This window comes from Hibiscus syriacus, unplaced genomic scaffold, assembly GCF_006381635.1.
Source record: "Hibiscus syriacus cultivar Baekdansim isolate YM2019G1 unplaced genomic scaffold, ASM638163v2 tig00002237_pilon, whole genome shotgun sequence".
NCBI classification, from domain to species: domain Eukaryota; kingdom Viridiplantae; phylum Streptophyta; class Magnoliopsida; order Malvales; family Malvaceae; genus Hibiscus; species Hibiscus syriacus.
Genome location: NW_024061918.1, coordinates 13,901,918 through 13,918,739, shown reverse-complemented (window position 1 = coordinate 13,918,739; position 16,822 = coordinate 13,901,918).

Here is a 16,822-nt window from a genome sequence, read left to right as displayed (position 1 = left end):
GGTGAAGAGTTTGCTAGCATTGGAGGCTTAAATCACCAAGAGACATGAGATAGAGCTCCATGCCTATTCGGCCACATCACATGCCATGCACATGAGAACATTTGGCACCAAATTGAGGAGATACAAACCCATTCGGCTAAAGAGAAGAGAAATGGCGCCAAGATGAACAAGCATCACCATTCGGCCAAGGGAGATGTCTTCCCATCCTTAGCCGAATCATCAAGTCCCTTTATGAAGGGTTAGCTGAACCATCACAAGCCCAAATGACTTAATCTTTCATTTTAAAACATTATGTATCTTCCTAAAGTCATGTATCTAGCCGAAACATCATGTAACCATTCGGCCAAGCCCTCTCATTTCCTATAAATAGAGTGGCTTGCCTTCATTTTTACCTATCTCATCTCTTATATAAAACATACTCTTGTGAGTTATTTCTCTTCAAAGTTCTTTGTGAACTTTATCGATTAAACAAGAATAGTTCCTATACTTGTGGCGTCATTCCTTTCATTTTGATTCCTAAATTCCTAGATTATTATCTAGTGGGTTGAAGACACTATCACCACCCCTCAAGCAAGTTTGTGAAGACCGGGATTGTGCTTCATAGCATAGTTTCCTCTTTGGCGTGTTTGGGATACAAATCACCACCATCTCTATTTCATCATTTCCATCATCAACAACATCCATCAATCCATCAATTCCGCAGCCATCTTTATTATATCTTTATTTCATTTCCATTACTTATATTATCATCCATTTCTTAATTCCATCATTAATCTTATTTCCTTTTCTTATCTTATTTTGCAGCCCAAGCTTATAAATTCAAGGACATCAGTACTTGTCAATCCTAGATCGGGACACAATAAGGCTATCTACTCTTTTCCATTAAAGCGTGTAGATTCGCCTTACATCACTTTGAATAAGTGCTTTGAACGTACATGACCTGAAAAGAAAGATAATTCTCATAAGTAAAAACATGATTAAATACAAATAAAGGAAAATTGTACTTTCTGTTGGTGTTTGATGGTTGGTTAAAAATCATGTCTGTTGAAGACATGTTGCTTTGAATGATCATGTTCCTTGGCATCCCAAAAGTCATGTCCATTGGATCATGAAAATTCACGATTTTATGCTCTTGAAGGGTCATGTCCATTAAGCCTTTATGATTCACGTCTCTTGGCTCTTTTCCTTGACAAATTGTGTCTTTTGAATCATCCTTGTCATCACAAATTGATAAGATAACGCCACAGACATGAATTGAATTGCTGCAAAAATGAATCTAAATAAGTAAATGAAAAACTATTGACAAGATGAATGGACATATCAAACCAGGGTGGATGTTTAATGGGAGTTGGTTGCTGAATTCTTTTCATACTTGGCAATGCACTTGGAATTTCAACGAACACAACTCTTGGCACTTCAAGTGACGCTTCTCTTGGAACTTCAAACGACGTTATCTTTGAAACAACAAGAGATATGTTTCATTGACCACCAAAAGTAACAACTATTTGTTCTTCAAAAGTCACATCTTTTAGTCCTCCAAAAGCCATTATTCTTGAATCATCACCTTGAAAAGATACGTCTCTGAAATTACCCTGCAAAACAGAAAGAAGGATAGGAGAAGAAAGGTTAGATAAAATTTGTTCTTCACTCTCCTCTTTTTCTCCAAATTTATCTTTCTCATTTTCAACTCTAATGTTTTCTTCATCTACTCTTTGATTCTCATTATTTTCAACGTTTTTGAATGATTCCATTCTTTTCTTCAAATGGTGATGCTCTTCATTCACTTGACTAGGAGAAAGTGGTGTCAAAGTGAATTTCTTGCCATTATGGGTTATAGAAAATCTGTTTGTAAACCCATCATGGATTGCTCGTCTATCGAATTGCCATGGTCTTCCCAAAAGTATATGTCCAGCATCCATTGGTACAACATCACAAAGAACTTCATCTTGATATTTGCCAATTGAAAACGGGATGACAGCTTGCATTGTGACTTCTAACTCTTCATCTTCATTTAATCCTTGCAAAACATATGGACTGGGATGTTTGAATGTTGTAAGTCCCAACTTCGTGACCATGTATGTGCTTGCAAGATTTGCACAACTTCCTCCGTCAATAGCTACAAGACATACTTTACCATCTACATGGCAACGAGTGTGAAATGTATTCATTCTTTGCTGTTCATACTTCATTGAAAAGTTGAAAAATTGTCAGTGCAATAAAGAATGAAAATGTGTAAAAGGACCTTACCAAGAATACTCTTACAAAACCTCACAATAACACTCCAAAGAAAATTCAGATTGTACTCCACTCACTCTAGTGTTTGCACTCGGGGATATGATCCTTGGCTTTTTCTTGATCCCCCTTCTGATCTCACCCTATCGTTTGCCTTTTACCGCTCGATTCTCTTTTGTGGGTCCTTTTTAAGAACTAACTCAAGATTGAGCAAGTTTATTTAGTTTGTGCGTCGGTTTAGAAAGGAAATGGTTATGGTATAGAATGATAAAGGTAAGATAGAATGGTTACGAAAGGATAAGATAGTGAAATAAGAAAAGATGAAAGAATAAAGAAATGAAATGATAAGAAAAAGGAAGATAACTTACAACTCAAGTTGCAACACTTACTATCTTCCTTCACAAGAAACAACAAGGATACCTCCTTCAAGTTTGATGTTGGGCAGATTGTAATATGATTCTCTTTGAGTGTACTTTGCAACTTTGCTTAACTTTTTCTTTTACTTTGAATTTTCTTCTTTTTTTTCTTTCTTTTGCACTTCAAATTTGTTGTAGGAGTCTTTTCTTTTCTTTTTCTTTTCTTCTTTCTCGTTGCTTTTTGTTGTAGCACTTTGAATGTCAATCCACCAAAGCTCTGATTACTGCTTGATGTAAGGCTAACCAGGCTTCTTCAATAATGGAGAAGATGGCAACCTTGTTATTTCACGATCTAGGAGAGACACCAAATGCTACACCTTGAAATGAAAAGTAATCTGCACAAAGAAGAATGATTGGTTAAGTAAATGAGTAATTAAGAAAGGAAATGGAAAGAATTGAAATGGATAGAATAGTTATCAAAGAAGGGTTGCGGAAGTGTTATAGAATGATCCTTCAAGTGATGATGGATTCGGCCTCCAATGGTGGCGATGGACGAATGCTTTGTTGAGGATGAAGGATAATTTCAAAGATGAAGAAATGGAAATTTAGAAGTTGGTGATAATATAGGCGTGATATGGTGATGGAATATAGTGATTATATAGGCGTGATAATGGTGATGGACAGATTGTATCTTATAAAAACTAAGAAGGAACCAATGCTATTGATGTAAGGCTAACCAGGCTTCTTCAATAATGGAGAAGTTGGCAACCTTGTTGTTTCCCGATCTAGGAGAGACACCAAATCCTACACCTTGGATTGAAAGTAATCTGCACAAAAGAAGAAGAATTGATTAAGTAATATGATACTTAAGAAATGAAAAGTAAATGGAAATGGAAAGAATTGAAATGGATATAATAGTTATCAAAGAAGGGCTGCGGAAGTGTTGTAGAATTATCCTTCAAGTGATGATGGATTCGGCCTCCAATGGTGGTGATGGACGAATGCCTTGTTGAGGATGAAGGATAATTCAAAGATGAAGAAATGGAAATTTATAAGTTGGTGATAATATAGGCGTGATATGGTGATGGAATATGGTGATGATATAGGCGTGATAGTGGTGATGGACTATGGTGATGATATAGGCGTGATAATGGTGATGGACAGTTTGTATATTATAAAACTAAGAAGGAACCAATGCTATAAAGGAGCAAAGACCCGTTTCTTATAAGTTTTATAAGGGATGGTATGAAAGGACTTTGACCCACTAGTTATTTAAACTAGGAACCAGAAGTATTAAGGTGAAGGAATGAAGCCACAAGCTTTAGAAAGGCTTGCTTAATCGATATAGTTCTAAAAAGAACTTGAAGAGAGAATAATCTCACAAAGGATTTTTAATTGATCAAAGGGTTCTCTTACAAATGAATGCCAAAGCCTATTTATAGATTTGTAAAGGCTTGGCCGAATAGATATATGCCTTTTCAGCAAAGTACATGTCTTAAAACGAAAATAAATGATGCTTGGATGAGGGGAGATGTCTTTGGCCGAATGGTTCCCTTGTCTCTTCATCTTGGCGCCAATTTGAAACAAGATGATGCATTGGTCGAATGGTTAGAAGCCTCTTCATTTTGGCGCCCATTTCATCCACATGCATGGCACATGTGTGGGCTGTTCATGAGGCACTCACATGGGTGGCATAGGGACTTATGGTGTGGCTTCTTCTTGGTGATACAGTTCAACCTAGCCTCACTTGGATGGATGGTGAAGTCAAGGTTGTACCTTTGATTGTTTCGATCTAGGAAAGCAACAAGTATCTTACACAAACAAGAAAGCTAAAAAAATGGTTAAATGGAAGTAATGAAATGGAAAGATAAATAAGGCAGCGGAAAATATATATAAGTTGGTGATATGTTTAAAGGAAATAATGAAGTATGGTAATGGAAGTAGAATGAAGGTGATGGAGATGAATATGAAAAGTAGTATCTCAAAGAAGACTCAAAGAAGAACCAATGTTAAAGAACAAAGACCTAGACTTTATATTGCTTCTTTAAGGGATGGTAAACAAGGACTTTGACCCACTATCTATAAAGAGATAGGAACTAGAAGTATCAGGGTGACATAGATAGGGGTGACGCCACAAGCATAAGCTTGATAAGTCGATAAAGTTCACATAAGAACTAAAGAGAGAAACTCTCACAAATATTTGATTAAACAAAGTGAATTCCCTTCTATAAATGAAATGGAAAGCTATTTATAGGCCTAAGAGATGTCTAGAATGCACCTACAAGATTTAATGATTTAACATTCATGGATGAATGTTCATCCTTAAGTAGATACAATGTACGTCCCCTATGCAAGTTCTTGGACTAATAAAATAAATGAATAGTCATCCATTTAAGTGAATACATCTTCATAGCCGAATTCATCCTCTCTTGATGTGAACATGTTGGTTCATTTCCTTGCATGAATTTTCAGGAATGTTTCATTGTATGTTCGGCCCTGATGTGAGTACACCAACACCACCTTCAAAGGATATGGAAGTAATGCCACAAGGACCAATAACTCGATCAAGAGCCAAACTTTTCAGGGAAGCTCTTACTACCAAATGCATTAAAACCATTGAATCATTTAGAAATGCATCCCCAAACAATAGATTATATAATATGTTTTATGTTGACATATAATATAATCTATGAACCATATATTTATATCTTATATTACTTAGCTTATAAATGTTTTCTTTTGTAGGTACATGTTCGGCCACATCATGGGAGCTGACTTAAAGCTAGAATTGGAATCAATAAGCTAGGAAATCTTACATAGGATGACTCGGGAGATCATGAAGAACAAATGGTGAAAAGTTGCTAGCTGACCCCCGAGCTCCTAGCTCACTTGAGCTGGACTTTTGAGCTAGCTAGAGACTTCATTTCAGCTGGAGAGTTGCACCATCATCTTCACCACATAGAGCACTACAAATATGGTCTAGGTCAAATTTTATGAATTCGTACCTTTCCGCGGAGAGTTGCCATTCCGAGAAGTGCCTTTTCACAAGGAGCTATCCTATGACTTGTACACATGTCCTTCATCTATGGCCAGCTCAACTTCAGCTCAAACTCATTGGAAGTAGCTCAAATGATGAAAGGTTGTTTCACACAAATGTGACCTTTCATAATTAGTTGCTGCCCCATTGATGCCATGTCACCTAGACACATGTTTGATGCCAAGTCACGCCTAAGTTGCTGTTCATCTTCACGCCATGGAGGAGTCCACGCCTTAAGCATTCTACACCATCCATGTGAGTGCCACATGACCAGCCACCCATGTTCTTTGCATGTGAATAAAATAGGCAGCAAAATGAAGAGGGTCCTCTCTATTCGGCCTAAACATCATCAAGCTTCAAGTTGGCGCCAAGATGAAGAGATATGAGAACCATTCGGCCAAAGACATCTCCCCTCATCCAAGCATCATTTATTTTCGTTTTAAGACATGTACTTTGTCGAAAAGGCATGTATTTATTCAGCCAAGCCTTTACAAATCTATAAATAGGCTTTGGAATTCATTTGTAAACAACCCTTTGATCAATTATAAATCCTTTGTGAGAATATTCTCTCTTCAAGTTCTTTTTAGAACTATATCGATTAAACAAGCCTTTCTAAAGCTTGTGGCGTCATTCCTTCACCTTGATACTTCTGGTTCCTAGTTTTTATAACTAGCGGGTCAAAGTCCTTACTACCATCCCTTATAAAACTTATAACAAACGGGTCTTTGCTCTTTTATAGCATTGGTTCCTTCTTAGTTTTATAAGATACAATCTGTTCATCACCATCTTCCATCACTATTATCATGCCTATATCATCACCATAGTCCATCACCATTATCACGCCTATATCATCACCATATTCCATCACCATATCACGCCTATATTATCACCAACTTCTAAATTTCCATTTCTTCATCTTTGAATTATCCTTCATCCTCAACAAGGCATTCATCCATCACCACCATTGGAGATCGAATCCATTATCACTTGAAGGATCATTCTACAACACTTCCGCAGCCCTTCTTTGACAACTATTCTATCCATTTCAATTCTTTCCATTTCCTTTCTTAATTACTCATTTACTTAACCAATCATTCTTCTTTGTGCATATTACTTTTCAATTCAAGGTGTATCATTTGGTGTCTCTCCTAGATCGGGAAATAACAAGGTTTCCATCTTCTCCATTATTGAAGAAGCCTGGTTAACCTTACATCAAGCAGTAATCAGAGCTTTGGTGGATTGACATTCAAAGTGCTACAAAAAAAAAGCAACAAGAAAGAAGAAAACAAAAGAGAAAAGAAAAAGACTCCTACATCAAATTTGGAGTGCAAAAGAAAGAAAAGAAAAAGAAGAAAATCAAAAGCAAAAGAAAAGTGAAGCAAATTGCAAAGTACACTCAAAGAGAAGCACCATACAATCTGCCCAACATCAAACTTGAAGGAGGTATCCTTATTGTTTCTTGTGAAGGAAGATAGTAAGTGTTGCAACTTGAGTTGTAAGTTATCTTCACTTATTTACTATTTCATTTCCTTTTTCTTTCATCTTTTCTTATTCCATTACCTTATCATCTTTCTTAACCTTTTCTAGCCTATCCTTTATCATATACCCTAACCATTTCAAAACCGATGCACAAACTAAAGAAACTTGCTCAATCTTGAGTTAGTTCTTAAAAAGGACCTACAAGAGAGAATCGAGCGGTAAAAGGTAAACGAGAGGGTGAGATCAGAAGGGGGATCAGAAAAAGCCAAGGATCATATCCCCGAGAGCAAACACGAGAGTGAGTGGAGTGCAATCTGAAATTTTCTTGGAGAGATCACGTGAGGTTTTTGTGAGTGTGCTGGTAAGGTTTTAATTTATTCTTTTATTTTACTAACCATGTCACAAGATTTGTTTGATTTCCATTCAGTTTCAAGATAAGCTTTTGTCATCAAAAAGGCTTTAAGCACTCAAATCATAGAAGATATACCAAGAGGACTTCCACCTCTTTCAGGAATTGAACATCAAATCGATTTCATTCCTGGTGCCACCATACCAAATAAACCAGCCTATAGAAGTAACCCGGAGGAAACAAAGGAACTTCAAAAACAAGTTGGTGAGTTAATGGAAAAGGGTTACATTCGAGAAAGCCTAAGTCCATGTGCTGTTCCTATTTTTCTTGTACCAAAGAAGGATGGTTCATGGAGAATATGTGTAGATTGCCGAGCAGTTAATCAGATCACTTTCAAATACCGACATCCAATTCCAAGGCTTGACGATATGCTGGATGAACTAAGTGGTGCCACCATCTTCTCCAAAATTGATCTTAAAAGTGGATATCATCAGATTAGGATGCGAGAAGGAGATGAATGGAAAACTGCTTTCAAAACAAAGCAAGGATTGTACGAAGGATTGGTAAGTTTTAGGTGGTATATTTCGATGATATTTTGATTTATAGCCATACTTTGGATGATCATGTGCAACATTTGAGGTCAGTACTTGAAACTCTCTAAAAAGAGGAACTTTATGCTAACCTTCAAAAATGTTCTTTTTGCACTAACAAGCTTACATTCTTAGGATTTATCGTAAGTTCACAGGGACTTGAAGTAGATCTAGAAAAGATTAAAGCAATTCAGGACTGGCCAAGACCTACATCAATAAGCCAAGTCAGAAGTTTTCATGGACTTGCAAGTTTTTACCGGAGATTTGTGCCCAATTTTAGTTCTATTGCCTCTCCCTTAACTAGGGTAATTAAAAAGAATTCTACCTTTGAATGGGGCAAAGAACAAGAAGAAGCATTCACGGCCATCAAGGAATGCTTGGCTAAAGAACCGCTTCTGGTACTTCCTAATTTCGATAAAACTTTTGAAATAGAATGTGATGCTTCTGGAATTGGTATAGGTGCCGTTTTGACTCAAGAGGGACGACCAGTTGCATACTTTAGTGAAAAGTTAAGTGGTGCTTCACTAAACTATCCTATTTATGACAAAGAGATGTATTCTCTTATAAGGGCATTAGAGACGTGGCAACACTATCTATGGCCCAAGGAATTTGTCATTCATACTGATCACGAGGCATTGAAGCATATTAAAAGCCAACACAAACTCAACAAACGACATGCCAAGTGGATAGAATTTCTTGAGTCCTTTCCATACGTCATTCACTACAAGAAAGGTAAAGAGAATGTTGTTGCAGATGCCCTTTCACGAAGGTATGTTCTTCTTAACACCTTAAACTCTAAGTTACTTGGTTTTTCTTTCCTTAAAGATTATTATGCTAATGATCATGATTTTGGAGAGAAATACAAGTCTTGTGAAAAGGGAGCAGTAGAGAAATTCTATAGACATGATGGGTACCTATTCAAGGAAGAAAGGCTATGTATTCCACAAGGTTCCTTTTGAGAAGTATTGGTACGAGAACCACATGAAGGAGGGCTCATGGGACATTTTGGAATCGGTAAGACATTGGAAATCTTGAAAGAACATCTCTATTGGCCTAAGATGAAAAGGAATGTTGAATGGGTTTGTGATAGATGCATCGTTTGCAAAAAGGCTAAGTCAAAGGTCATGCCTTATGGACTTTACACACCTCTTCCCATTCCTATAGCACCATGGGTTGATATTTCCATGGATTTTGTGATGGGTCTTCCAAAAACAAGAAATGGGCGAGATTCTATATTTGTGGTGGTTGATCGGTTTTCCAAAATGGCCCATTTCATACCATGTCACAAAATCGATGATGCAACCCATGTGGCTAATCTATTCTTCAAAGAAGTTGTGAGATTGCATGGCATACCAAGGACCATTGTTTCTGACCGAGATGTCAAGTTCCTTAGCCATTTTTGGAGAACATTATGGAACAAACTTGGAACTAAATTGTTGTTTTCAACAACTTGTCACCCCCAAACTGATGGGCAAACGGAGGTAGTCAACAGAGTATTATCAACATTGTTGAGAGCCATCATCAAAAAAAACATAAAGACTTGGGAAGACTGCCTACCACATGTTGAATTTTCTTACAACCGGTCAGTACATTCAGCCACAAAAATTTCACCATTCGAGGTAGTGTATGGGTTCAATCCCTTAACTCCTTTGGACCTTCTTCCTCTACCTCAAGAACAAATGGTTCACAAGGATGGCAAGAACAAGGCTGAGTTCATCAAGAAGTTACATGAACAAGTTCGGCACAATATTGAGAGAAGAACAAAGCAGTATGAGCAACAAGCCAATAAGGGACGTAAGCCACTCCATTTGGAAGTTGGAGATTGGGTATGGGTGCATTTGCGAAAGGAAAGGTTTCCTACTAAAAGGAAATCTAAGCTTTTACCAAGAGGAGATGGTCCCTTTCAAATCATTGAGAAGATTAATGACAATGCATACAAGTTAGATCTTCCCATAGAATACAATGTAAGTGCCACCTTCAATATAGCAGATCTATCTCCAATCAAGGATGATGACAATTTGGGGACAAATCGCATAAAAGAAGGGGGGGATGATGTGAGTACACCAACGCCACCTTCAAAGGATATGGAAGTAATGCCACAAGGACCAATAACTCGATCAAGAGCCAAACTTTTCAAGGAAGCTCTTACTACCAAATGCATTAAAACCTTTGAATCATTTAGAAATGCATCCCCAAACAATAGATTATATAATATGTTTTATGTTGACATATAATATAATCTATGTACCACATATTTATATCTTATATTACTTAGCTTATAAATGTTTTCTTTTGTAGGTACATGTTTGGCCACATCATGGGAGCTGACTTAAAGCTAGAATTGGAATCAATAAGCTAGGAAATCTTACATAGGATGACTCGGGAGATCATGAAGAACAAATGGTCAAAACTTGCTAGCTGACCCCCAAGCTCATAGCTCACTTGAGCTGGACTTTTGAGCTAGCTAGTGACTTCATTTCAGCTAGAGAGTTTCACCATCATCTTCACAACATAGAGCACTACAAATATGGTCTAGGTCGAATTTTATGAATTCGTACCTTTCCGCGAAGAGTTGCCATTCCGAGAAGTGCCTTTTCACAAGGAGCTGTCCTATGACTTGTACACATGTCCTTCATCTATGGCCAGCTCAACTTTACTCAAACTCATGGGAAGTAGCTCAAATGATGAAAGTTTGTTTCACACAAATGTGACCTTTCATAATTAGTTGCTGCCCCATTGATGCCATGTCACCTAGACACATGTTTGATGCCAAGTCACGCCTAAGTTGTTGTTCATCTTCACGCCATGGAGGAGTCCACGACTTAAGCATTCTACACCATCCATGTGAGTGCCACATGACCAGCCACCCATGTGCTTTGCATGTGAATAAAATAGGCGCCAAAATGAAGAGGCTTCTCTCTATTCGGCCTAAACATCATCAAGCTTCAAGTTGGTGCCAAGATGAAGAGATATGAGAACCATTCGGCCAAAGACATCTCCCCTCATCCAAGCATCATTTATTTTCGTTTTAAGACATGTACTTTGTCGAAAAGGCATGTATTTATTCGGCCAAGCCTTTACAAATCTATAAATAGGCTTTGGCATTCATTTGTAAACAACCCTTTGATCAATTATAAATCCTTTGTGAGATTATTCTCTCTTCAAGTTCTTTTTAGAACCATATCGATTAAACTTGCCTTTCTAAAGCTTGTGGTATCATTCCTTCACCTTGATACTTCTGGTTCCTAGTTTTTATAACTAGCGGGTCAAAGTCCTTACTACCATCCCTTATAAAACTTATAAGAAACGGGTCTTTGCTCTTTAATAACATTGGTTCCTTCTTAGTTTTATAAGATACAATCTGTTCATCACCATCTTCCATCACCATTATCACGCCTATATCATCACCATAGTCCATCACCATTATCACGCCTATATCATCACCATATTCCATCACCATATCACGCCTATATTATCACCAACTTCTAAATTTCCATTTCTTCATCTTTGAATTATCCTTCATCCTCAACAAGGCATTCGTCCATCACCACCATTGGAGACCGAATCCATTATCACTTGAAGGATCATTCTACAACACTTCCGCAACCCTTCTTTGATAACTATTCTATTAATTTCAATTCTTTCCATTTCCTTTCTTAATTACTCATTTACTTAACCAATCATTCTTCTTTGTGCAAATTACTTTTCAATTCAAGGTGTAGCATTTGGTGTCTCTCCTAGATCGGGAAATAACAAGGTTGCCATCTTCTCCATTATTGAAGAAGCCTGGTTAACCTTACATCAAGCCCCCTTTGGAATGCATGCACCAAGTGCGAACGTGACTCATAGGCTCCCTTTATGCACTTGGATTTGGTGAATGAGTTTGAAAATAATGCATCCATCTCCCTTGAATATGAACAAGTCCTTTAGCCTCCTTGTATGATTTTACACGCCATAAATGGATTCATGAAGGTGGAAATGCATCAGGTGTGAACATGGCTCTTCATTTGGTGTAAATCCCGTACTTATTTCCAGCCTGCACTGTCTTAATTAATCTGGGTATATCTTGAGTTCCCAATATCGGATTGATATGATTCAAAGTACGTTGGAAAGCTAAGAGATAGGGGATTAAATGTTAAGAGACTTCATCACCCAAAGATACTCGGAACATGTTCAAAAATTACGATCAATCTGACTGACGTGAACTGTCCATCCAACTCTTCAATTGCCTTTAGTCTACTTAGCATCCAATGTACCTAGACAAAGTATGTAAACAAATAATTAGATAGGAATTGAGCTATTATAATTATGAATTCATTTTGCCACCTGTGTTATGAATGCAAATGAGCTAACTATGAATGCATATGCATTGAATGAGTTATATAAAGATGTGAATTAATAAGTCATGCATGAATATCATATATTATACATATAAATGACAGCATATAATATTCAAGCAAAAATTAAGAATAAGATAAACATATTCACGTGACATGTAATGCATAAATGAGTAAATAAATAATAAAATAAGGTAAGACTCCCTTAGAATCAACAAGGCAGAACATCCATGAAGTGATCATGTGTTGAAGAAGTTTGGTCCTTGGCATGATCGCATCACTTGGCGTGAATTTGAGCAGCAACTTAGGAATGACTTGGCATCAAACTTGCATCTAGGTGACATGGCATCAATGGGGCATAACCTATTTATGAAAGGTCACATTTGTGGAAGGCAACCTTTCATCATTTGAGCTACTTCCCATGTGTTTGAGCTGAAGATGAGCTGGCCATAGATGCAATACATGTCAATGAGTCTTAGGACAGCTCCTTGTGAAAGGACACTTCTCGGATTGGAAACTCTTCGCGAAAAGGTACGAATTCACAAAATTCGACCTAGACCATATTTGAAGTATTCTGTGTGGTGAAGATGACGGTGCAACTCTCCAGCTGAAATGAGGTCTCTAGCTAGCTCAAAAGTCCAGCTCAAGTGAGCTATGAGCTCGGGGGTCAGCTGGCAACTTTGTCCCAAAATGTTCTTGAACTGTCCTGGAGTTGTCCTAGTTAAGTTTCCACAGCTCTTGGACTCCAATGCTAGCTTTAAGTCAGCTCCCATCATATGGCCGAACATGCACCTACAAAAGAAAGCATAATATAAGCTAAGTATATAAATTATTATAAAGTAATAAGAATGTGCATATTATAAAGATGTGAACTATAGATTATAATAATAACTCATGCATCATATGATAATGAATGAATATTATTATTATAACTATAGATTATATGCATGAATATCAATCAATGATGCAAACCATAGGACATAATGAATGAATGCACATGTTATGATAATTCAAGCATAGTCTAATATGAAATTGTATGCTTATAATAATATATAGTGCATAAATAAGTAAATATAAGATAAAGTAAGGTAGAACTCCCTTAGAACCAGATTTGAATAACCTCCATGGTGTGATCAAATCATGGAGAAATTTAGAGCTAGACAGGATCACATCATCCTCCCCTTCTTTTGAGCGATTTGTCCTCAAATCGAAAGGTGACTTCTCCTTAGTGTCCTCCCATCTGATAAATGCAACAGGGATCTTTATGAAATGATTCTTTTCAATCATATCCTTTGAATAAGTGCTTTGAACGTACATGACCTGAAAAGAAAGATAACTCTCATAAATAAAAACATGATTAAATACAAATAAAGGAAAATTGTACTTCATGTTGGTGTTTGATGGTTGGTTTAAAATCATGTCTGTTGAAGACATATTGCTTTGAATGATCATGTTCCTTGGCATCCCAAAAGTCATGTCCATTGGATCATGAAAATTCACGATTTTATGCTCTTGAAGGGTCACGTCCATTAAGCCTTTATGATTCACGTCTCTTGGCTCTTTCCCTTGAAAAATTGTGTCTTTTGAATCATCCTTGTCATCACAAATTGATAAGATAATGCCACAGACATAAATTGAATTGCTGCAAAATGAATCAAAATAAGTAAATGAAAAACTATTGACAAGATGAATGGACATATCAAACCAGGGCGGATGTTTAATGGGAGTTGGTTGCTGAATTCTTTTCATAATTGGAAATGCACTTGGAATTTCAATGAACACAACTCTTGGCACTTCAAGTGACGCTTCTCTTGGAACTTCAAATGACGTTATCTTTGAAACATCAAGAGATATGTTTCGTTGACCACCAAAAGTATCAACTATTTGTTCTTCAAAAGTCACATCTTTTAGTCCTCCAAAAGCCATGATTCTTGAATCATCACCTTGAAAAGATACGTCTCTGAAATTGCCCTGCAAAACAGAAAGAATGATAGGAGAAGAAAGGTTAGATAAAATTTGTTCTTCACTCTCCTCTTTTTCTCCAAATTTAACTTTCTCATTTTCAACTCCAATGTTTTCTTCATATACTCTTTGATTCTCATTAATTTCAATGTTTTTGAATGATTCCATTCTTTTCTTCAAATGGTGCTGCTCTTCATTCATTTGACTAGGAGAAAGTGGCGTCAAAGTGAATTTCTTGTCATTATGGGTTATAGAAAATCTGTTTGTAAACCCATCATGGATTGCTCGTCTATCGAATTGCCATGGTTTTCCCAAAAGTATATGTCCAGCATCCATTTGTACAACATCACAAAGAACTTCATCTTGATATTTTTCGATTGAAAACGGGATGACAACTTCCTTTGTGACTTCTAACTCTTCATCTTCATTAATCCTTGCAAAACATATGGACTGGGATGTTTGAATGTTGTAAGTCCCAACTTCGTGACCATGTATGTGCTTGCAAGATTTGCACAACTTCCTCCATCAATAGCTACAACAAGACACACTTTACCATCTACATGGCAACGAGTGTGAAATGCATTCATTCTTTGCTGTTCATACTTCATTGAAAAGTTGAAAAATTGTCAGTGCAATAAAGAATGAAAATGTGTAAAAGGACCTTACCAAGAACACTCTCACAAAACCTCACAGTAACACTCCAAAGAAATTAAAATGTCACTCCACTCACTCTCGTGTTTGCACTCGGGGATATGATCCTTGGCTTTTTCTTGATCCCCCTTCTGATCTCACCCTCTCGCTTGCCTTTTACCGCTCGATTCTCTTTTGTGGGTCCTTTTTAAGAACTAACTCAAGATTGAGCAAGTTTCTTTAGTTTGTGAGTCGGTTGAGAAAGGAAATGGTTATGGTATAGAATGGTAATGGTAAGATAGAATGGTTATGAAAGGATAAGATAGTGAAATAAGAAAAGATGAAAGAATAAAGAAATGAAATGAAAAGAAAAATGAAGATAACTTACAACTCAAGTTGCAACACTTACTATCTTCCTTCACAAGAAACAACAAGGATACCTCCTTCAAGTTTGATGTTGGGCAGATTGTAATATGCTTCTCTTTGAGTGTACTTTGCAACTTTGCTTCACTTTTTCTTTTTCTTTGAATTTTCTTCTTTTCTTTTCTTTCTTTTGCACTCCAAATTTGTTGTAGGAGTCTTTTCTTTTCTTTTTCTTTTCTTCTTTCTCGTTGCTTTTTGTTGTAGCACTTTGAATGTCAATCCAACAAAGCCCTGATACCACTTGATGTAAGGCTAACCAGGCTTCTTCAATAATGGAGAAGTTGGCAACCTTGTTGTTTCCCGATCTAGGAGAGACACCAAATCCTACACCTTGGATTGAAAGTAATCTGCACAAAAGAAGAAGAATTGATTAAGTAATATGATACTTAAGAAATGAAAAGTAAATGGAAATGGAAAGAATTGAAATGGATATAATAGTTATCAAAGAAGGGCTGCGGAAGTGTTGTAGAATTATCCTTCAAGTGATGATGGATTCGGCCTCCAATGGTGGTGATGGACGAATGCCTTGTTGAGGATGAAGGATAATTCAAAGATGAAGAAATGGAAATTTATAAGTTGGTGATAATATAGGCGTGATATGGTGATGGAATATGGTGATGATATAGGCGTGATAGTGGTGATGGACTATGGTGATGATATAGGCGTGATAATGGTGATGGACAGTTTGTATCTTATAAAACTAAGAAGGAACCAATGCTATAAAGGAGCAAAGACCCGTTTCTTATAAGTTTTATAAGGGATGGTATGAAAGGACTTTGACCCACTAGTTATTTAAACTAGGAACCAGAAGTATTAAGGTGAAGGAATGAAGCCACAAGCTTTAGAAAGGCTTGCTTAATCGATATAGTTCTAAAAAGAACTTGAAGAGAGAATAATCTCACAAAGGATTTTTAATTGATCAAAGGGTTCTCTTACAAATGAATGCCAAAGCCTATTTATAGATTTGTAAAGGCTTGGCCGAATAGATATATGCCTTTTCAGCAAAGTACATGTCTTAAAACGAAAATAAATGATGCTTGGATGAGGGGAGATGTCTTTGGCCGAATGGTTCCCTTGTCTCTTCATCTTGGCGCCAATTTGAAACAAGATGATGCATTGGTCGAATGGTTAGAAGCCTCTTCATTTTGGTGCCCATTTCATCCACATGCATGGCACATGTGTGGGCTGTTCATGAGGCACTCACATGGGTGGCATAGGGACTTATGGTGTGGCTTCTTCTTGGCGTGAATTTGAGCAGCAACTTAGGCATGACTTGGCATCAAACTTACATCTAGGTGACATGGCATCAATGGGGCAGCAACTATTTATGAAAGGTCACATTTGTGGAAGGCAACCTTTCATCATTTGAGCTACTTCCCATGTGTTTGAGCTGAAGATGAGCTGGCCATAGATGCAATACATGTCAA